The sequence below is a fragment of the Abramis brama genome (genome assembly GCF_963993115.1).
Source record: "Abramis brama genome assembly, chromosome: 1".
Lineage (NCBI taxonomy): Eukaryota > Metazoa > Chordata > Actinopteri > Cypriniformes > Leuciscidae > Abramis > Abramis brama.
In genome coordinates this window covers 62060902-62083596 of record NC_139963.1, presented here as the reverse complement: position 1 = coordinate 62083596, position 22695 = coordinate 62060902, and the positions used below count along the sequence as shown (strand labels likewise).

At 43.1% G+C, this 22695-nt stretch overlaps 1 protein-coding gene across 2 annotated transcripts in view; it reads right to left on the bottom strand.

Moving 5' to 3' along the window:
- Positions 1-22695, bottom strand: part of LOC311077892 (uncharacterized protein) — a 432016-nt gene that overhangs the window by 280757 nt on the left and 128564 nt on the right. The gene's annotated exons all lie outside the window — the stretch shown is intronic.

Here is a 22695-nt window from a genome sequence, read left to right as displayed (position 1 = left end):
ATGCCTATTTTCCACATTGCCGACTGGAGGACTCGGGATGACAGACAAAGACTTTGCTGTGAAAAGTGTATCTAGCAGGTCAAGATGACTCTGGTTTCAGTCTTCTAGTGTCCGACTGTTGAAGATATATGCATTTCAGGAGTAGCATTTCAGTAACAAACCAATTTTCTCAAACTGCAGAGACTTAAGCCACTTTCAAGAAACGACTGAAACGCTTCTTTTACATCAACACTCGACCCATTAATACTCACACTTACTATTCTATATTACAATACATTACGAGCTCATGAGGGGGAAACACCATATTTGTAACAAACATCTCAGGAAAGGAGACACATTAAACACAATTGCAGAGGTTTTATTAAGAAAATTAGCATTAATCCTTCAAAATTAAAAAAATATATGCTAAAAACAGGAATGAACAGACAAGATACAAGAATCACCAAATCAGCTCCATCACACAGAACAGAGAGAGATTATACAGTCTGAGTCTGTCCATTACTGTATTAATATTATATTTAAAGCAGTTTATATATGAAGCACAAGAAAATTTAATCTAAATTTGGTGTCACTATTTCTTCAGGGTGATCAGAGTTTTTCTCTGTTTTCTGAGAAGAAGAAAATAAAACGATGAACAATCCTCTGTAAGTTTTTGCTATTGTAAATATTGCTGCAGATTTGCTCTAAACTCATCAGTATTTTATTCTAATATTGTCGGCATCTCTATTTCCTCTGGGTGCTTCGAGTCCTTCCTCCCTGCAAAATAAAAGCATTGACTGACCTCTCGTATGTGTTTTTATCATGATTGCAGATTGTTCCAGATCAGATGAGTGTGAATCATCAGATTGTGTGCGGCTCAAAACTCACCAGCTCTTCTTGCACAGATGATCTGAAGAAGAATCACAGTAGGAGCAGCAAACACTGCGATCTCAACAATAATCACAATCACTGCAGGAAACATGAGAGGAAGAAGAGAAACTGTACATGACTGAAGTCAAGGGTATTCAACTATCAACAGTTATTGATGAAGCTTTTACAGACTGACTGATAGTTTAATGTTATAAAGCTGTCAGTATAAATGAATGTGTCGTACCTCTGTATAATAATCCAGCAGTCACACAGACTAAAGTTTCTCCTGGATCTGTGGATCACGTCTGTTAGTTCAGTTCAACACATAATGCCACATATACACAACATCATCATCACATAATACTCGAGCTTCACATGGGAGATTCTTGGATTTTCATTTTAGCGGGGCTCAGCTCCCAATGAGTGTATGTAGCATGTACGCTCATAATAGAAACGGCGCCGCTGATGTTGGTCTCGGGTCGGGTCGGGTCGGGTTCGGTCTGAAAAATTGCAGCCGTTGTCGGGCCAGGGCCGGGTAGGGCTTGAGTTTTTGGCTCTAGACTGAAGTGATCACGAATTAGTGTACAGTTAATCACACATATTTTAGGGGGGCTAGGCAGAAGTTTACCCATACAGAAATGTAATATATTCACATTTATGTGGTACACTGTTAAATACATTGAAATATATTCTGAAATATAACAAAAATATATGAAATATAAGTATGAAATATATTTATTGGGCCAATTTCAAATATTTGCATATATTCCAAAATATATCCTGAAAATGTATTTCAAATCTATTTATTTTGTGTATGGGTCGATCCATACCGTGTGGGACGCAATGATGGCATAAGAGGATGAGTCGCTTTGTTGGCCTTGGGATTAAAACTACGCTGGCGGATGCATTCAGCTGTTGGTGAAAGGAAGCTATGAGCCTAAAGCCGGCTGTCGGGCAGCGGATCACTGGAGCATCTAAAGGCGCCCAACGCGAGAGGTATGTGTAGCGCTACACTTTTGGCCATTTAAATTGTGTGCACACATAAAAGGGCATAAACCCAATGCATGCACTGGTTGCCAAAAAAGGTGGATAATTATAGACCTTTCACTGACTGTTACGGCGAATTTTGAGTGACTGACTCTTTATCATGGAGACCTGCGATGCAGCATCGGACATTAGCGGGACTGGTGTGCTTAAAGTTACAGCTGGTAAACCCAGTAGTGTGACTAGTGTAAGGACCATCCATTGGCCCAACGACGGAATCCAACGGCCTGGCGAAGGTTTAAAGCGTGTATGCCTTTTCAGCGCTCCAGTGAAGTTCACTTAATTTATTGGAACTTAGTTTTAGTATTACTTTAGCTCTATGCGTAATCTGACTCCAATTTCAAATGATAATCAAATTTAGATCGTATTTCTGATTAGAAAATAATCATAAACATTGATTATGAATTAATTTAGATCTTTGATAATTCTGATTATCCCATACTTTCAATTATTCGTTCATTACGGACCTAGTGTCGCTTTGAGACGTCACGTCGCGACTGCGCGCTCACGATCACAAACTAGCCAGTCCTGAAATAGTCAGAGGGTGCAGTACAAATATTTTACCCGATGCAGTCGCGCACTACAGACCCATAGGCGTAATTTTTTATAATATTTGCAGCGTACAACATGCTAAGTCAGGGAACAGTCAGAAATCAGGAGGTCTTTCTAAGATGTGCCCCATGGTCCATTCAAAGTGCCTCCAGTTTGATCTATTCTGGACAAAGTTTTGCGGAAACACCAGACTACACATTAATCTACTGGAAATAATGATTTCAGAAGAATGCAGAATAAATCAAGATGTAACATTTATTTGTCAGGTAAAAATATATCATGCCAATTACAGAAGTAAATTATTAAAAGCCGATTCAAAAAATATATGACATCATTTACTCAAAGATGACTCTAAAAGTAAGTAATGTTTTCCTGACAGAGACACACAGTAATGTGTCAGGGCTTTCCAACAGGAAAATACTGACATGCATTACTGTGTGGGAGATTCTCCTGGTAAAAGATTCCCAAAGGTTTCTCTGTTCCCTCACCTTAAATACCAGATCAGAACAGAAGGGGGTTAAACAAATGTTGTTTAGAGTTGTTTGGGCCAATCCATGTACCCCAGGGGGGTAGCACCTGGTTTCAGGAGATGTAAAGAGATATCAGCCAGAGAGGAGATACAGGATTCTCCTAAGTTCCCAATCTTTCTCATTAAACCAATGACTGCAATGAAATTAAGACCATTTTACCAATCGAACTGTGCCCTTTAAAATGGCACCAAACATGAAAAGGAAAACCAACATATTCACAAGATACATCATATGTGATATATAGACATTCTTAATGTACTTTCAGTGCCTTGAGGAGGGAGAGGGGGAGGGAGAGGGGGAGGGAGAGGGGGAGGGAGAAGAGGAGGGAGAGGGGGAGGGAGAGGGGGAGGGAGAGGGGGATGCAGAGATAAGGAAGAAGGACAGTTTGGACAGGCGATGTCCTGTGCTCTGTCTTTGCTATCTTCTGTCCAGGGTGCATTTTACTGCTTTATTGCAGTATTTTGTTTTAACAGGAAAATCAGTTCTTACACTAGCGGTGGCTCAAGCACAAGCTGGAAAACGGGTAGTGAAGCTCACTGCAAAGGCGCTTGCTGATAAACTGGACAGGTTGCAAAATGTTAGAAAGGCTAAGCTTAATAAAGCCAGTGTGTTAAGAAAATCAATGCAAGCTTTGATATTAAAGGGTGATAAAAAACAGATACTGAATGCTCTTGGAGAATTGATTGAGGTATGTGATGAATCAAAATGCATGCATGAATCTTTGTTGGGGTTATTTCCACATGAGGAAATTGAAAAACATGAAATATGGTTTAAAGCCAAAATGCTGTTTAATGATGAATGTATTGCTGATACAAAAAGGTGGTTTTCAAAAATGAAGGTTATGACTTGGCAAGTGTTAATGTTGAAGGTAATGATGACGTGAATCCTAATGACAGCGTTTCCCAGGTTGGTAGTAAACACTCAAATCAAAGGAGTGTTAACAGTGGATCAAGTACCACGTCCTCTGCACGGATTAAAGCGGAGGCAAATAGAGCTGCACTGGAAGCTCGTGTGTCAGCTTTAACGGGGCAACATGCTTTAGAGGAACAGGAGCAGCAGCTGAGGAGGAAAGAGAGCAGCTTGGTTTGGAAGCTGAACTGGCTGCATCCAATGCTATGCTGGCAGTATTACAGGCCGCGGATCTGAAAGGTTCTTCTCAGGCATTGTCAAATGGTATGAATTCCTACCTACAAAAGGAAACTGTTAATGTTTTAAACCCTATGGCAAGGGAATATCAGCCTGGAGCAGAGAAATTAAAACACCAAAATGACATGACAAATTTGTCATTTCCACCGCATAAACAACTATCAAAGGATGTGCGACGAAAGGAAACTGATCAATGGGTTGAAAGCAATATGTTGGGAACAATGCATTATTCCCAATACCAACCGCCTGGAGACATATTTAATATCATGCGCAGGCAAAATGAAATATCAGCCACTTAGTGCATCAGCAGCGTTCATTGTCTCTGCCACCACGAGACATTCCCATCTTTGAAGGTGACCCCCTACAATACAGAACATTTATTAAGGCTTTTGAGCAAGGAGTGGAGGGAAAAACAGGAAATGGAGATTATTTGTACTATTTGGAACAGTTTACAGGAGGACAACCAAAAGAACTGGTGCGTAGCTGCCAACATATGGATCCTGGGCGTGGCTATAAAGTAGCAAAGGATCTTCTACAGGAGCACTTTGGCAATCAGTATAAAATTGCGACAGCCTATATTGAAAGGGCTTTGGCCTGGCGACCAATACGAGCTGAGGATGTAAAGGCACTTCAAGCCTACTCTTTATTTTTGCGTGGCTGCAGTAATATGATGGAGGAGCTCCAGTACATGCAGGAACTGGATATGCCTGTTAACATGAGAGCCATTATTGCAAAGCTGCCATTCAGAATGAGAGAGCAATGGAGGACCAGGGCTCATGACATAATGGAAAGAACAAAACATAGAGCTCATTTCGAGGATTTGGTTACATTCATTGAGTATTATGTTAGTATTCTTTCTTTTTGGCAACATACAGGATTCACCACCCGATGTAGCTGGTATGAAGACTCTCACCAGGGGTAAATTCCAGCCCAGGAACAGAGTAACTGGAAATATTGTTGCCACCACAGTAACATCTAGGCATTTGTCGGAGGGAGAAAAGGAGCAAATATTGCCTCCAGGGAAGGAAAAGAAAGCTGGATGCCTTTGCTGTGCTCGTAGTCACCTGTTGGAAGAGTGCAAACAGTTCAGTGCAAACAGTTGTTCCAGCCTTCTCGTTGACTGGTTTGGAGGTATCTGATCTGGACAGCAATGACTTCTATATGCTCCCGGAGGTTCTCACGCAAAAGAAAATGGCAGTTACTTTGGATAACAGGGTAACGCCTGAAGACCTGGCTAGCTGGCCATACTTGTCAAAGGTACACATCCCAAGCATAAAAGCAAACGTTGATCTCTTAATTGGAACCAATGCTCCCAAGGTATTAGAACCTTGGGAGGTCGTCAACAGCTGCGGGAATGGCCCGTATGCTGTTAGGACGGTGCTGGGATGGGTCGTTAGTGGTCCACTGAATGGTAACAGCGAGGAGGGGTTTCCCGCTGCTATGGTGAACAGGATATCTGTGGGCAAACTGGAAGAGATGCTGACCATTCAATACAATCACGATTTCAATGAAAAGACTATGGAAAATAAGGAAATGTCCAGAGAAGATCGTAAGTTTCTTGAAATTGCGGAGCACTCTGCAATATTTCAAGATGGAAAATATTGTTTGAAATTGCCCTTCAGGAACAAGGAAATCTATCTCCCCAACAATTTTGCAGTGGCTAAGCAGAGGATTGAGGGTTTGAAGAAAAGATTCCTTAAAGATAAACACTTGCACCAGGAGTATACAGGATATATGAACAATCTCATTGATAAGACCTATGCGGAGCAAGTACCTAAACAGCAACAGCATTGTGAGAGCGGAAAGGTGTGGTATATCCCTCACCATGGTGTCCACGATTCAAAAAAAGGTTCCCTTCGTGTGGTGTTCGACTGTGGAGCCACTTGTAAAGGGGTCTCACTAAACAGTGAGCTCTTGCAGGGTCCTAACCTCACTAGCTCGATGCTAGGAGTTCTAACTCGCTTTAGACGGGAACCCGTGGCTTTCATGGGTGATATTCAAGCCATGTTCCACCAGGTGAGGGTTGCCGAGGGAGACCGAGACTTTCTGCGCTTTCTCTGGTGGCCAGATGGAGACATCAGTAAGGATTTTGTGATAGAGTAAGAGATCTAATTGCTTTGTGTCGAAAGGGAGGCTTCATCTTAGAGAAATGGATAAGCAACAGTCGCATCGTCTTGCAAGCCATAGCAGAGGATCAGAGGGCTAAAGACCTTAAGGAGCTGGATCTAGACCGAGATACACTTCCAGTAGAAAGAGCTTTGGGTCTACAATGGTGCGTGGAGACTGACTCTTTTAGGTTCAAATTGGAGATAAAACAACAGCCTCTAACCAGACGGGGTATGTTGTCAGTTAACAGCTCAGTGTACGATCCGCTTGGGTTACTGGCACCTGTCACTTTGCTTGCTAAATTGATGCAGCAAGAACTCTGTCGGAGACATTGTTCATGGGATGATGCTCTGCCACAGGACATCTTGCGCAAATGGGAAAGGTGGTTGAAAGACCTGGAGCTGCTGACTACATTTAAGGTGGATAGGTGCATTAACCCTCTGGAGTCTGAACGGTTTTCTGGGCCCTTGAGATGTTCTGACATGCCCTGACATTTGTGCTTTTTTCAGTTGTTTATAAACATATTAATGGCAAAGGTGTAAATTCACTCTATAAAGCACAAACAGGGCTACCATAATATGTGAGCCACGTGTATGTACATGTTTTCATTTTTGAGAGAATAATGTTTATGCATGGTTATTGAAAAAACTAAAAACTAAAATTTCTGAAATAAGGCCACAAAACATATAGTAAATATGTGTCAATAAGACTTTTGACTAATGGATGTCCTCGCCTAGAGTTTTTTCTTCAAAATTATGTGAAAATAGTCTTGCTTTATCGTTCACATAAAACCATACATTGATTTAAATTGATGTAAATCAGGTTTTGCATGGAAAGCCAATATGCGAGGGGGGCGTGAACGAGGAGTGGTTTACACCTTAGAATACAATGTCCCACCCTCTCTGCATAATGATGAGCCATTCACTCAGGTGTGAAACTGACTGAGCCACAATGCAAGGACAAAAGATATATTTAGAAGAAGACTTATATTGACCATTTAAGATTTTGCTTACATCTATCTTGTAAATATGTTTTGCTATTTTATTAAAAAGGTTACAATTACAACAATAATTACAATTTCAACAATATTTCAAGTGTACTCTTTCTTTGTAAAAAAAAATGATTATAGGCCTACATTTTATCTATGTATTCATTAGTTTGAATTTAGTCAACATTGGAACAGCTAACATCTTAGTTGATGACTTTATTTCTGACAAAAATAGTATTTTATAGGCTATATTGAAATTGCTAAACAAAAGCTTATTTGACGTGGCAGTATATTCTACAGTAAAAACTGTACCCAAATCTAGTCAACAAGATGTTGTCTTTCATATTTCGCCTGACTGTAACGTTGTTTTCATGAAATATTAGGGCATATTGTTAATTTGCAGTTTAATACGTTGCTTATACAAATAGCCTACATTTTATTTCAACATATTTCAGTCGATCGACTCGCGATCTTCGCAGTAGGCTAGTGAACGCACCGGAGAAATGCACATTTATTAGGCTACATAGTTTTTTATTTTGGATGGTTTTGTTTAGAACCAGCTTTCTGTAAATATATTTCACATTTTTTAGACATGTGAGGCGAGTAGGCTACGGTCTGGTTCATGATGATCTCCAGTTCAAGCACCTTATGTTGTGATTGCTAGCCTATATTTACTTTAAATCCAGGAAATTTGTTAATGAAAAAATTATTAAAATTAACATACAATTGATACAAAACGAAATTCGTTTTAAAGAAAGGATTTGTACTTTCTGTTTTGAGGTCTCTGTGAAAGTTTGAAAGTCTTTTAGTGCTTTTTTTTAGAGCGCTCGCGTCCATAATGGAGAACTGTCACGTAATATTGTTTTTTCCTCATAAATGCGAACACGAAAAATAAAAGACAAAAGACTTTTAAGTAAAACTTACTCCGAAATTGTGTCCTCGGCGGGATTCGCTCTTCAAAATGCTCCCGTTCGTCGTCTGAGTTACAATCTTTCTCTGAGGAAAAGGTGCATTCTTCCTCGCTGTCCAGAATCATCTGAAGGGCGTCTTTGGAGAAGCGTGCCATACTCAAAACGTGATGAACTATCAGTAAGTCTGATGAAGAAACTGTGTTTTTATGGCATTGATCGGGGGGCGTATGCGATGCATACTAGATCACCTAAACTATTTACATGTGAATTGCGCCGGGGGGCGGGGCGGCCTCAGCTCATTTAGAGATAATGAGGCAGAAGGAAAAACGGTACCTCTCCTTGCTTTCAAACGGATTACATGAGTTGAAAACATTTGTTTTTTATATAAATTACTTCATTTAAAAGAAGAGATTTCAAGCTTCATAAAGACATAACTCACGTGCCTGTGTGAGAAGTATTCGCTGAGTTATGATTCATTTTCGGACACGTTTCAGAATGGACTACACTGGCAGAGAGAAGGCAGAACTCGCTTCGTGTTTATTTTTCTTTATTTGGCAAAAAACACAACACTTTGTTTTTATTGTGAGTATACACAAAAATAATACACATTTAACAGAATCAATTGATGTATGAAACTTGTTTTTAAAATCAAAGTCAAAAGAGTATTTTCGGGTCTCAATTCAACTCATAAGGAAAAAAGCGAGCAGATCACGCCGGCGTGATTGTCGACCTCTGAGGGTTAAGCCAGTGTATTTTGGAGAGGTTAGGCATGCGCAACTACATCACTTTGCCGATGCCAGTGAAGACGGATATGGGACGGTAACCTACATCCGGATGTTAAATCATGAAAACAACATCCAGGTCACATTTCTGCTTGGTAAAGCCAGAGTGACACCTCTGAAGGTTGTAACTATTCCCCGACTGGAATTGACAGCGGCTGTCCTTGCTGTCAGAGTGGACTCAATGTTAAAGGAGGAATTGGATTTCCATTTGGAGGAGACAATATTCAGCTCTTCAGTGTTAAAGTACCTTAGTAACGAGGACAGGAGCTTCCACACATTTGTGGCCAACAGAGACTCGACCATCAGAGAAATATCTGAACCCTCACAGTGGAGACATATTGGTTCTAAAGACAAAGGTTGAATGGTCATTGGACATGAATGACCCAGAGGTGAGGAAAAGGACTACAGCAAATGCCATCAATGTGTGTGCCGTGTCTAGTCCTACTGACCAGCTCATTGCTTACTTTTCTGACTGGAGGAGGCTGAAGACAGCAGTTGTTTGGTTTCTCAGGTTAAAGGTCATGTTGTTATCAAAGGGGCACCTGAAGAGGCAGTTGGAGGCTGCTGTAGCTGATTATCCAAAGGAAACCAGTCAGGACGGATTGAATAATGCTGAAGGACAACGGGGCACAGTGACATCTAGGAGTGGAATCCTGACACTGGAAGATTAATTAGAAGCAGAGATTGCCATCATTCGGTATTGCCAGCAACAGAGATTCAAGGAGGAGATTTCCGTTCTGTTATCGAAAGCAGCAGTGAGTAGACAGAGTTCCATATATAGACTGGATCCAATGGTGGAGGAAGGACTCTTAAGAGTTGGAGGAAGGTTGAACAGAGGAGCGATGCCTGAGGAAGTTAAACATCCTCTCATTCTCGCCAAGGATCAGCATATATTCCATTCTTATTCTTAAGCACGTACATCAGACTCTGGGCCATGGTGGACGGACTCATATGCTGTCTAAAGTGAGGAAGAGGTTTTGGATTACCAAGGCCAATTCAGCAGTTAGGAAGGTTATTGCTGAATGCAGCTTTTGTAGACGGTACAACGGAAGAGCCGTGGAACAAAAAATGGCAGACCTCCCAAACGTGAGAATCCTTCCAGATCTACCACCATTTACGAACACGGGAGTAGATTAGTTTGGACCAGTTGAAGTAAGGAGGGGACGATTGACCTGTAAGCGATACGGAGTTATATTTACCTGTATGGCAAGCAGGGCCATCCATCTGGAAGTGGCAGAATCCCTGGAAACGGATGCATGCATCAATGCTTTGCGGCGTTTTATTAGCAGGAGAGGACAAGTGGAACATCTGAGGTCAGACAACGGTACCAATTTCATTGGGGAGGAAAGGGAACTTAAGAATGCTCTTGTTGCTTTGAACCAGGATACGATTCAAGGAACCATGTCGCAGGTTGGAATCCGTTGGAGTTTTAATCCACCAGCTGGTTCACACCATGGTGGCGTGTGGGAAAGGATGATCCGCCTGGTGCGAAGGGTTTTGACTTCTTTCCTACTGCAGCAGACATTGGATGATGATGGACTTCATACGGTGTTCTGTGAAGTGGAGGCCATTTTGAATGATCGGCCTATTACTAAGCTCTCGGATGATCCCAGCGACCTGGAACCTCTTACTCCTAACCATCTTCTTCTTCTGAAGGGTAAACCAGCTTTGCCACCTGGAATGTTCAATCCTCACGACCAATATGAGAGAAGACGTTGGAGACAGGTACAATATCTCTCAGATCTTTTTTGGAAGAGATGGATGCGAGAGTATTTGCCTTTGCTTCAAGAGAGGCAAAAGTGGAATCAAAAGAAGAGGAGTTTGATTGCTGGGGACATTGTGGTAATAATGGATTCTTCAGCTCTTCGTGGCTCTTGGCCACTTGACAAGGTTCTGGAGGTTTTTCCCGACAAACATGGGCTTGTGCGGTCTGTAAGATTACAGACTATAACTAACATCATGGAAAGTATAAATATGTTTGTTAATGCTGGGCTTGACTGTATTTTGATGGATCGTAACATTTTGGCTCTTTTTTTTTGTTTGTTTTTTTTGTTTAAATTGTAATGACTGCTGGTCATTAACAATTAGGTGCCGGTGTATAGAAGCAAAATGTGTTGTTTGTGTATTTAGATATTGGGTGTTGTTTCTTGTTTGTACAGTCTGTGTCGCTCTAATGTTACCTGAGGTCAAAGTTATAAAGGAAGTATCAAAGTGCCAAAGGGGAAGGGGTTTGACCCGGAAGGGCAAAAGGTTTTTGACCGCTGTGGCGCATAGGCGCTAGAAACTGATTGTTGACAAGTCTATTGTACCGTAAATCCTCTAATATAGGCCCGGGCCTTTATTTTACTCAAGCGCATCGCAGCCCAGGCCTTTATTGGAAGGAGGCCAGAATTAGAGACAGGCCTTTATTTCTATTTGATCAAAACGGACTACCAGTAGAATTAATAAAAACGAGATTTTGTGTCTATTTGAACCTATAAAATACTAGGTTAATTTATTGAAAACGTACAGTTACCATATAACATTATGGTATGCATACAGAACATTAACAACAAATAAATATAATATAAATGATATTTTTTGTGAAAAGCAATGATTCATTTTGAAACAGTATTTGTTCCAGCTGTAGTAGCTCCACAACAGCGTGCATCTGTGCATTCATTCATTCATTCACACACTAGAAACGCGATTCATATTTAAAAAGTATTTTTGCATGTAACTTACAGACACTATTGTGATTAGAACAAAGCAAATAGAACTGATCTATTTCTCAGATGGATCCGTTGCTCCTCGAAATAATACTTCCAAGCACTTCTGAGGTAAATTTTCCAGGATTATTATTACTTAGATAGATGTGTATTATCCAGCTAATTGTGGGCGTTCAGGTTTGCGTGGATCGCCTCAGATTATTTGCGTTTGAATAGCGCGCGCTCTCCGTAATTAAGATCAAAGTCAACAGAGTATTTTGAATCTCTTTTGCACTTAAGAAAAAAAAAAACGAGCCTATCGCGCCAGCGCGATTGTCGATCCCAGGGGGTTAAAAAATAGATTTTCGCCAAAAATCCTCTTTGGCTCCACAGCTGCCATGGTAAACAACATTAGCTTACCGGTGACTGAAGTCTCACGTGCGAGTCAAGAGCGAAGTGACTGACATGACCAGGCTACCGTAGCTATGGCTTGGATTTATTAGCAAACATTGCCCCCCTGTGGTATTTGCATGTTACTATCACAAGCATATGTTGTGGCCTGCCCAGAAAAACGTTGGTTCTAATAATAGCCCCGGCCACTATTAGAGACCGGCCTTTATTTACCTCAGCCGACAGCGAGACCGGCCAATGTTAGAGACTCGCCGCTAATGGAATACAGGCCAATATTAGAGGATTTACGGTATATGTATACGGATATGGTTTGCCGTTGAAACTGGATAAATGGACATTTACCTCTGCACGGTAAAACAAATAAACAAAATACTCAGCAACACAACAAAGCCTGCATATTCTTAAGACCAAATCAGTATGGTAACAGAACAACAAGGACACAGCGCGTCAGCCAGGGCATTCCTGGGATAAACCACCTCAGTAGCTGTCAGTATTAGACTGAGCGGCTACAATGTGTACATATGTGAAAATATGTTTGTGCCTTACATCATGTCAAGTTTTTAATCAGTGTGTTTTGTAATATTTGTTTCTACTTTTTGTAAACTGGTGTAATGGAGAAAATACACACCTGAAGCAAACTAATTGGGGTTTTATTCTGACTGCTGTTTTAAATAAGTAGGCCAACAGCAGTCGATGGGAGCACAATTAGACAGATAAAAGTCTAATTAAAAAAACTTGACTTGTTTGAAGAGATTTCACAACATTTTTTTACTAGTTAAAAAAATAAAATAAAATAAAAAAAATACTTAGCAATTGTGGAAAACAATTTACAGTAAATTTGGAGATGCAGTTGAATAAAATGTCACAAAAAGTTTAGAACGTGGATAAATGCCAAATCCACAAAAATACAAGTCATACAGAATGAAATGTGTAAATCACACTGAAATACAGTGGAATGCACTGCAATATGTCAGATTTAAATCTATTAGCCTACTCCATAACAAACCAAAATATGGTACAACTAACCTTTACCAATCACCACGAGGTTCACTCGTCACACGTGTGATCCAAATACATCAAGAAAGACGATAGCATAAAGCAGTGAATCAGATCGATGCATGCACAAAAACTTGGAGCTCTTCTGTACAGTGAAAATGCTTCTCTGGTCGCACGCACGCATCCAAAACCAGTGAATAGTATCGCGAGAAGAGAAAGATTTCTTAAAGGGATACTCTACCGTTTTTTCATATTAAACTATGTTATTCCCTTAACTAAGACGAGTTGATACATACCTCTCTCATCTCAGTGCGTGTACACTCGCTCTGGCACGCGGTGACACTCTGATAGTACTTACCCCAGTATATTCAATGGTATCTAACAGCAATGAATTTAGAAGTGACCAAACACATCAACTTTTCCCCTATTTAAAAACAGTTACACGAGTAGTTATACGACCAAGTATGGTTACACAAAATAAAACGTGGCGCTTTTCTAAGCGGGTTAAAAAGGATAACTATAATGTATGGCGGAATAGCACTTTTGGAAGTACTTTGACTGGCGCAGTAAAAAGTCACGCCTGGTCCTCTTCCTCTCACTTCTGTCAATAGTGGAAAGAGGATCAGGCGTGACTTTTTACTGCGCCAGTCAAAGTGCTATTCTTCTATACTTCTCTTGCATTTGCTTGTGTGCCAGCGATTAACCCGCCTTAGGTTGCCGACCCCTGGTCTACTGTATTATGGCCTATACTGCTTTCAAATTCTCATTCCATTTATATTAGGCCTACCAGGGACGTCACTAGGATTGGAAGACGTGGGGCTTAGCCCCCAGGGTATTTGTAACTTGCGTTTATTATAGAAAAAACAACTATGTATGTTTAGCTGTATTTGTCTCTTCAACCCTGTTACCATCTTCAACCTGTTACCCTAGTCTCAACCCCGTCACACCTAGATTTTTATTATTTTATTTTTTTTAGGTTTATGAATAAGTAATTTAATGTTTGTTGAACTTAGTCAGAAATGTTCAGAGCAATCATAAGAATACTGAAGTTAAGCCACATCTTTGATAAAAAAATGATAGGGTTGCTGTCACAAAAAAGTGCCTATTTCAGGCTTTAGTATAGCATAAGAGTAAAATTATATGTAAATGTTATGGTGCATGGTACAATTTCTGGTAAGCTATGCTTTTTTATTTCAATTCAATTATTGTGATTTGATTTAATATTGACTCATTTGGATAAATATTAGGTACTCAAGATAGGCGTTAATTTTTCTTAAGAAAAAAACAACTCACCTAATGCTGTAAACATAGACCCCTATCAGCTGTTAGTATTATTTAAGGTTAAAATAACTCATATATGCATATATATATATCATATATCAAATAATGCATTTTTTTATTATAATAACAATTTTATTTAATGATATAAGTAAAAATATAATAAATATGTAATATAGAACACATATTTAGCAAAATACTCTCTATAACTCTTTTTTTCTTGCCAACTATGTGCTATTAGTCTGGTAGGAAGGGGAGGTCCACCTGCACCCGAAAGGTATATTTTTTTAACCTAGTTTTTTGTAATCCTTAAGGTGTCTAGTAAAGGAATTTTGATGTTCCCCACGCAAATTATTGTCCCATATGTGATTTTTTGTATCATCTTTTGTGTTCGTGCTTGATTTTCGGCTGTGAAAAATGAAAACTTTAAATCTACATAGAATCTGAACAATACACCCTACAGACACAATCCACCCCATTTTCTCTTCGTCTTTGCATGAGGAATTGATAGATATGAGGATTGTCATGATTAGATGATGTATGGTGCATTAAAACTCAAATAAACGCAAAAAATGTAAAAAATCAGTGACATTGGATCACTGGAACTCCTCCCCTATGGACCCTATTGATATATGTTTTCTATCTTTTGTATTTTTATAGTCTTTATGATGTCTAATAAGCAAATGTTGATGATCCATACTTGAAATATTGTCACATGTTGGTCCAGATGAACATCTCCCATAATAAGGAGTTACTATTCAAACCATTATATTGAAACAAAACAGAAAACCACTCATTGTCACATGCCTGTCTTGTCTTGTGCTGCACATGGGTGTTTTGTTATTTTGAGCCATGTGCTCGTGTCTATTGTCTAGCCCCTCCCATCTTGTTATCTGATTATTGGTTTATTTGTCCCACCTGTCTGTCTCGTTACCCTCCTTTGTTTGTTCCCCTATTTAGCCTCCTTGTGTTTGTAGTCTTGTGCTGGTTCGTTGTCCGAGTTTCTTGTTCCTGGAGTCTCTGTATTTTGAGTTTTTGTACCTTGTCTGAATGTCACTAATAAATTTCCTCTGCATCTGTATCCTCGTCTCATGATCATCTATTCCGTGACAGAACGAACCAGCCAAAATGTGGATACAGCGGAGTGAGATTTTTCCTCAGGGAGAGGAGAAAGGATCCTCTGTTTCCTTGCTGGAGTACTTCGCCAGGTGCGCTCAAAGGACTATGGAGGAGGAGAGGACCACGGCAGACGGCAGTCAGCGGAAAAGAAAGCCTTCACCCCTGGTCACCAAATGGAGGAGAGGGAAGAACCCCTCCGTGACTGTTCCGGTGGTCCCAGTTCCGGTGGTCCCGAGTCCGGTGGTCCCGAGTCCGGTGGTCCTGGTTCCGGTGGTCCCGAGTCCGGTGGTCCCAGTTCCGGTGGTCCCAGTTCCGGTGGTCCCGAGTCCGGTGGTCCCGAGTCCAGCGGTCCCAGTTCCAGTGGTCCCGAGAACGGTGGTCCCAGTTCGGGTGGTCCCGAGTCCGGTGGTCCCAGTTCCAGTGGTCCCGAGTCCGGTGGTCCCAGTTCCGGTGAACCCGAGTCCGGTGGTCCCAGTTCCAGTGGTCCCAGTCTCGGAGGTCCCCGTGCAGTCTGAGGTAGACAGAGCAGCTGAGACTCTGTTGAATTACTTTGAAAGACTATACAAGATCCTAGAGTTTCCCAGAACTGTTCACGTCACATTTGCCGAGCCTGTGTCTTCGGACAGGATGGCCGCCGTCGAGCCTGTGTCTCCAGACAAGATGGCCGCTGCCGAGCCGGATCCAGTGTCTGCGGACAAGATGGTTGCCGCCGAGCCTGTTCACGTCACGTCTGCCGAGCCGGTGGTGCCAGTTCCAGTGCCTGAGCCGGTGGTGCCTGTTCCAGTGCCTGAGCCATTGGTGCCAGTTCCAGTGCCTGACCCTGAGCCGGTGGTCCCTGTTCCTGAACCGGTGGTGTCTTTTCCTGAGCCGGTGGTATCTGTTCCTGAGCCGGTGGTGTCTGAGCCGGTGGCGTCTGTTCCTGGGCCGGTGGTGTCTGTTCCTGAGCCGGTGCCTGTTCCTTGGCCGCCCGAGGGGTCGTCTCCGCCGTGGCCGCCTGAGGGGTCGTCTCCACCCTGGCCGCCAGAGGGAAAGTCTCCGCCCTGGCCGCCCGATGGACTGTCGTCTCCGCCCTGGCCATCCGATGGACTGTCGTCTCCGCCCTGGCCGCCAGATGGACTGTCTGCTCCGCCCTGGACTCCCGAACTTTGTGTGTCTCCCTGGCCTTCTGAACTGTCCATTCCCCTTGTCCCGCCCTGGTCTGTCCCTCCCGTCCCGCCCCTCCCGTCCCGCCCTGGTCTGTCCCTCCCGTCCCGCCCTAGTCTATGGAGCGTCTGGTAGCCACTCCGTAGGGAGGGGGTAATGTCACATGCCTGTCTTGTCTTGTGCTGCACATGGGTGTTTTGTTATTTTGAGCCATGTGCTCGTGTCTATTGTCTAGCCCCTCCCATCTTGTTATCTGATTATTGGTTTATTTGTCCCACCTGTCTGTCTCGTTACCCTCCTTTGTTTGTTCCCCTATTTAGCCTCCTTGTATTTGTAGTCTTGTGCTGGTTCGTTGTCCGAGTTTCTTGTTCCTGGAGTCTCTGTATTTTGAGTTTTTGTACCTTGTCTGAATGTCACTAAAAAATTTCCTCTGCATCTCTATCCTCGTCTCATGATCATCTATTCCGTGACACTCATATAGTCAAATGTGTGTATATATAGGGTATAACAAATCCTCATTACAGTAGAATAAACTGAAATAGAAAAAAGTAATTCTAATCAAAGGTCAAAAGGTCAAGGGCAATAATGTCTATTCATCATACAGCAGGTCTTCATAATCGGTCTCTTGCTGCTCGTTTTCCTCACCATCTCCATCCATCTCCTCGACTGTTTCCTCCAGCAAGTCAGTGAGTAAAGTGGGGAGGATAGGTCCACAAGACCACACTGGTTCCAGGGTACCCTCTTCAGTCTTTTCCCAGCCTTGGCCAGGATCATGGGGTTTGGGACACCAGAATATCGGTGTGGCTGCTCTCTTGTAGTTGGCCAGAAGGTGGTCGACACAGTTGATGTGTGGGACCAGGTTGTCTCTGCAGGGTGGGAGCCGGGACAGATCCACCTCTCCAATCATTTTTTTCAACATGATGAATTCAGCATTTTTTCACACTTTGTTCACAGATTTTTCGCGGGCCTGGCCATACATTACACATGTAAATACCTTGATGTCCTCCACCACATCTGGCTCCACAGAGCACTGATCACCAAGTTTTCTGAGGACATAAATAATTAGTATGTCGACATTGGGACCGGAAAGCACAGGCGGATCCTAAATATAATAATAAACATTTCAGACCAAAACAGCTGCAACCTAAACATGCAGCGAGGTGTTACCAAACGAACACAGATTAATTCGTCCTGAGCGGACATAACATTTTCCCCTCTCTGGGGGTTCAACTATGAAAAGTAGACACAAAGTCCTTCAGGTAATCGGGCCGTGCCCTGGTGCGCACTGGCCGTGGATAACACACAGCTGAAGGTGAGGCGAACAGTGGTAGGGAGGCTGGGGGAAAGGGGCAGCGACAATGATGATGGGGGCACTGGGTGTAACAACGAGGGAGTATCTTCAGGTTGTGCGGCTGCTTGTGGTATGGAGTCCTCCTGCTCCGCTCTGGGTGGCATTATGTCCCAGCTGTTCTGAGTTAACATTGCAGGAGGTGCTGGCACCTTCTGAAGGCAGCTGGCGTGTCAGCGGGTGCCATCATCTAGGACGTATGTGGCTGGTCCCAGTCAGCGGACACTTGCTGTGGAGTGGACCAAAATGATGCCTTCTTGTTTTCCCTGTGCGGTCGGCGAGCTCTCACCCAGTCTGCCACAGCGATATCTGGTATCCTGACCCTTGTCAAACCACTGTTTCATCCACTTCTGACAGCGGGTGACTTAGGCTTTGACTGGTGTGAGTGTGTTCTGGACTGCGGTGGGATGGAGCCTGTCCAGTGGTAGGTGTAACTCCCTACCCAGCATGAGCGAGGCTGGGGAAACCTCTGTGGATGAATGCTGGGTAGCACGGTAGTGTAGCAGTGTTAGACGTATGGCTTGTTTAAAGGAACAGCCCTGGGCCTGATGTGCTCTGATGCCATTTTTTAGGGATTGATGTAAGCGTTCCCCCCTGCCATTTACTTGTGGGTGATACAGGGCTGTATGGATGTGTCGAATCCCCCTGTTCTCCAGGTATGAAGTAAACTCCACAGATAAAAACTGTGGACCATTGTCGGTGGTAATGGTCTGTGAAAGGCCCCAGCGGGAGAAAGTCCACAATGACCTGGGAGGTGACGGAGCCGGTAGTGGTCAGCTCAGGCCATTTGGAGTGTAAACCATACACTACGACCAAGAACCGCTGATAGTGGAGGGCACCGTGGATCTCGCCACATATGTCTAATTGCAGATGCTCCCATGGTTTTGAGGGCCAGGCAAGGGGTTGCAGGGGTGGCGGGTGTCAACGACCAGTCTTTCCACTTACAAGACATGCTGGGCATTCTTTAACAAGGGCCTCAATGTCTTTGTCTATGCCTGGCCACCACACCAGGTCGCGGCATCTCTGTTTAAGTTTCACTATTCCCAGGTGGCCCTCATGTGCCATGGCCAGCACACGGGCGCGAAGGGCCCCTGGAATCACGGTGCAAAACCCACGCGCCACACATGTCTCATTCCAACAAGAGAGCTCCTGCTTGACCAGAGAAAATGCTAACAGCTCCTCTGGTAATTCCCGTGGCCATCCCTGACAACTGTAGATGCAGAGTTGGGAGATGACTGGATCCTGTTTTGAGGCTGCCTTCAGTTCCTGTAGAGTGACCGTGGACTCGAGCAGAGTGTGTAGCGTGAGAATAATCTCACTTTCGATGTGATTGACACTGGTAGGCAGGGCCTGGGCAGGAACTGAGAAGGTCTGCAACGACATTATCCCGGCCCGGGGTAAACTGTAGAGTATAGTTGTATTGGCGGAGGCGGTCATACCAACGATGCAGTCTCAGCGGCCTGTGCCCGGTGCCAGTAGAGGAAAGCAGAGCTGTCAAGGCCTGGTGGTCTGTTCTCAGCGTAAAATGGTGGCCATAAAGGTAGAGGTGCCATCTCTCGCAAGCCCATATACAAGCGAGTGCCTCCCGCTCCCCAACTGAGTATCTTTGTTCGGTTTGGTTCAGAGCTCGGGAGGCGAATGCAACAGGCCTCTCCACGCCATTCTGTACTTGTGACAGTACAGCCCCTATCGCCATGGCCGAGGCGTCACAGGTGACCAGGGTGTGACTGGATATGTCAAAATGTGCCAACACTGGAGGTGAGGTAAGTTGAGCTTTAAGAGTTTGTACTGCCTTGGTGCATTCTAGCGACCAGACCCACGGCTCATCTCTCCGAAGCAGCTGGCGCAGTGGGGCTGTAATGGCTGAATACTGAGACATGAACTTCATGTAATAGCCCGTCATGCCCAGGAATGAAGCGAGCTGGGCAGCCGAGGTCGGTTCGGGAACGGAGAGGATGGCCTCCACATTAGATTGAAGGGGAGAGATGCCCTCAGTGGAAAGTCAGAAGCCTACATATTCAATAGCCGGCACAGCAAAAACACATTTGCTGTCATTGAGGGTTAAACTGTGCTTGGCGAGGGCTTCGAACACACTCTGCAGGCGACTGTCATGGATAGCCGTAGTAGTAGCACCATGTACCACCACATCATCAAGGTAAATAACAACACCTGGTATACCTGCCAGTACTGAGGTCATGACCTTTTGAAAGCAGGAGGGGGTGGAGCTAAGGCCAAACGGCATCCTCGTGTAGTGGAAAACACAGAGGTGTGTAACGAAGGCCGTCAGGTTTCTGCTTTTAGGGTTGAGGGGCATCTGGAGATAGTCCTCTCTGAGATCCAGTTTTCGAAAAGACAGTGGAGCAGTGAAATTGTGCCGTGAGCTCCTCCAACGTGGGCAATGGGTATCTGTCTGGGATGACTGCTTTATTTACTGCCCGGAGGTCCACACAGACTCGCAGAGCCCCTGTTTTCTTTCTTACCGCAGCCAAATTTGAAATCCATGGTGAAGCATCAACCGGCTCAATGATACCGACATCCAGCAGCCGCTGCAGCTCAACAGACACTCCATCCCTTCAGGGCCAGTGGAATACGGCGCAGTGGCTGGACAACTGGCGTCACGGAGGAGTCAATGAGGGGTTGATGGGCAAAATAGTAATAATAATAATATATAGCCTATATTATGTTCATTAAATGGCTTTCCTGAGGTAAATGTGACATAATTGTTCTCCAGCTGTGTTATTGACCTCTTCACGCTGATAAAAAACACTGATTGATTGATATGAGGAATATACATTTCGGTAAGTTGTAGCCTACTACTGTATCTTTCAACAGTGTTCGTGTTTATTTACTATTAGCTAGTAGAGATGATCGGTTCACGTGCGCTAGGGATCTGTCACGTCACATTTACAAGCGCCAAAACGGTATTTATTGTTTGAATTTCATAATAAAATTGAGAGAATCTGAGAGCTGAGATTTTTTTATATCATAAGTAACCTGCTCTGTGTAGTCTGTCGGTCTCCGTGTCCTCTTTGCTTGGCGATTTTTCTGTGCGTGAGAAAATGGATGTGTGGTGTGAGAGCGTGTGAAAAGTGTCAATTGCGTGTGTCTCACAGTGAATGCGTGAGAATTGGTAGCTCTGTACGGCTCTTTGTACTTCTGTCCTACTTCCGACTTTTCGGCTATTTTTTGTAGCTGGATATATATCATTTGTTGCGTCTAAATATGAATGAGGATACGGTTATTGATAAATTGAATTGTTATTGTTGTTCTTATTATCATTTAGGAACATTATGGGGTTGCTTCAGCCCCCCTAAAATAGGCCTAACGACGTCCCTGAGGCCTACTATCCACTATCCAAAAAATAAGTTTCATCTTTTTTTCTTTTTTTTCTTTTTTTTCTTCTTTTAATTCACTTCATCAGTATTTTTAATGTGTTAATTCTAGATGTATATATTCATGTAAATTCGGCATAACTTTGACGTGTTTTAATGGGCGCGCGCGCTGAACATTCGAGTAGCATTTAAACAGGAGTGGAGGGAGTTACCATGGAAACCTGGCGGCAACTCAACTGACAAGCTGCAAAAACTCTGTCTCACTGTTGTTTTCACGGCTTTCAGGCAAGTCTATTCCCTAAAGTTACACAAATAATGCACACAACTGTTCCTGACACTTCTGCATGATCTGGCCCACATGCAGTGTGGAATGACGGCACTTGGGCGGGCCGCTCCTGTTTGCCAGATCTGGGCCACAAGCAGGCCATAGCAATGCCACATGTCAGCCAAGAGCAAAGAAATAAACCAGAACTGGACCTTATCTGAGCCACAAAACCTGTGTATATTAAATATGGAGTCATTTCAGCCTTAATAAGCCTGTTAACAAGCAGAATCACTGAAGGAAAGAAGAGAACAGAAAAAGAGATGAGCAGAAACACAAGAACTACAACTGACTTCAGACACAGCCTTAGATTAAATCCACTGAAGATAAAAGAAGACATTAAATCTCTGAAGATCTCAGCAGAGGAGGATTAAACAACTCCACAAACAGCATTACCAGCTTCCCTTATTACTATTTTGCAAACAGGAGCGGATCTGGCAAACAGGAGCGGATCTGGCAAACAGGAGCGGTCCGCCCAAGGGCCGTCATTCCACACTGCATGAGGGACAGATCATCTTTCCACATGTGGGCCGGATCTGGGCCGAAACAATGTTGCTATCTACTTTTTCCTCACAAAAATAGTACATACCTTTAGGGCGTAGTATAAGTAGGCGAATTGAGCATTAGAGTAAAAATAAGTGAAGTCGGCCATTTTCTCTTCAGTTTCATCTGAGCTGTTGAGGTGAATGGCAGGACAAACTTTCTCCGGTCAGACAGAAACAAAATGTAGGCAGAGATAACTATTTTTCTTTAGGGTCAAAAATATTCTTTTAAAAAAGATATTTGAATCAGTTTATTTCATATTGGGGTCGTAAGATACCCAGACTTGATGAATAACTGAAGTTTTATAACTTGTTGCCGAGCGACAACGGCTTATTTTGTGTTTCTCTTTTTTTGTATATTTGTTTTGTTTACTTTACATGTATGTTTTTTGATAATTTTGTGAGTGGATGAGCAGTATTTTATGTCTGTTTGGTGTTTTTCATGTATCTACAGTGAATGCGCTGCATGGATGAGCTCAACATATCGTCTTCATGTGACGCTTTCTGGGAGAATCGAGTGAAAGAACCGGAGTGTTATATGAACACACTACTCTCACTGTTTATACTAAACATGTCCTAGAATATGCATAAGTATGCTAATTGGGACAC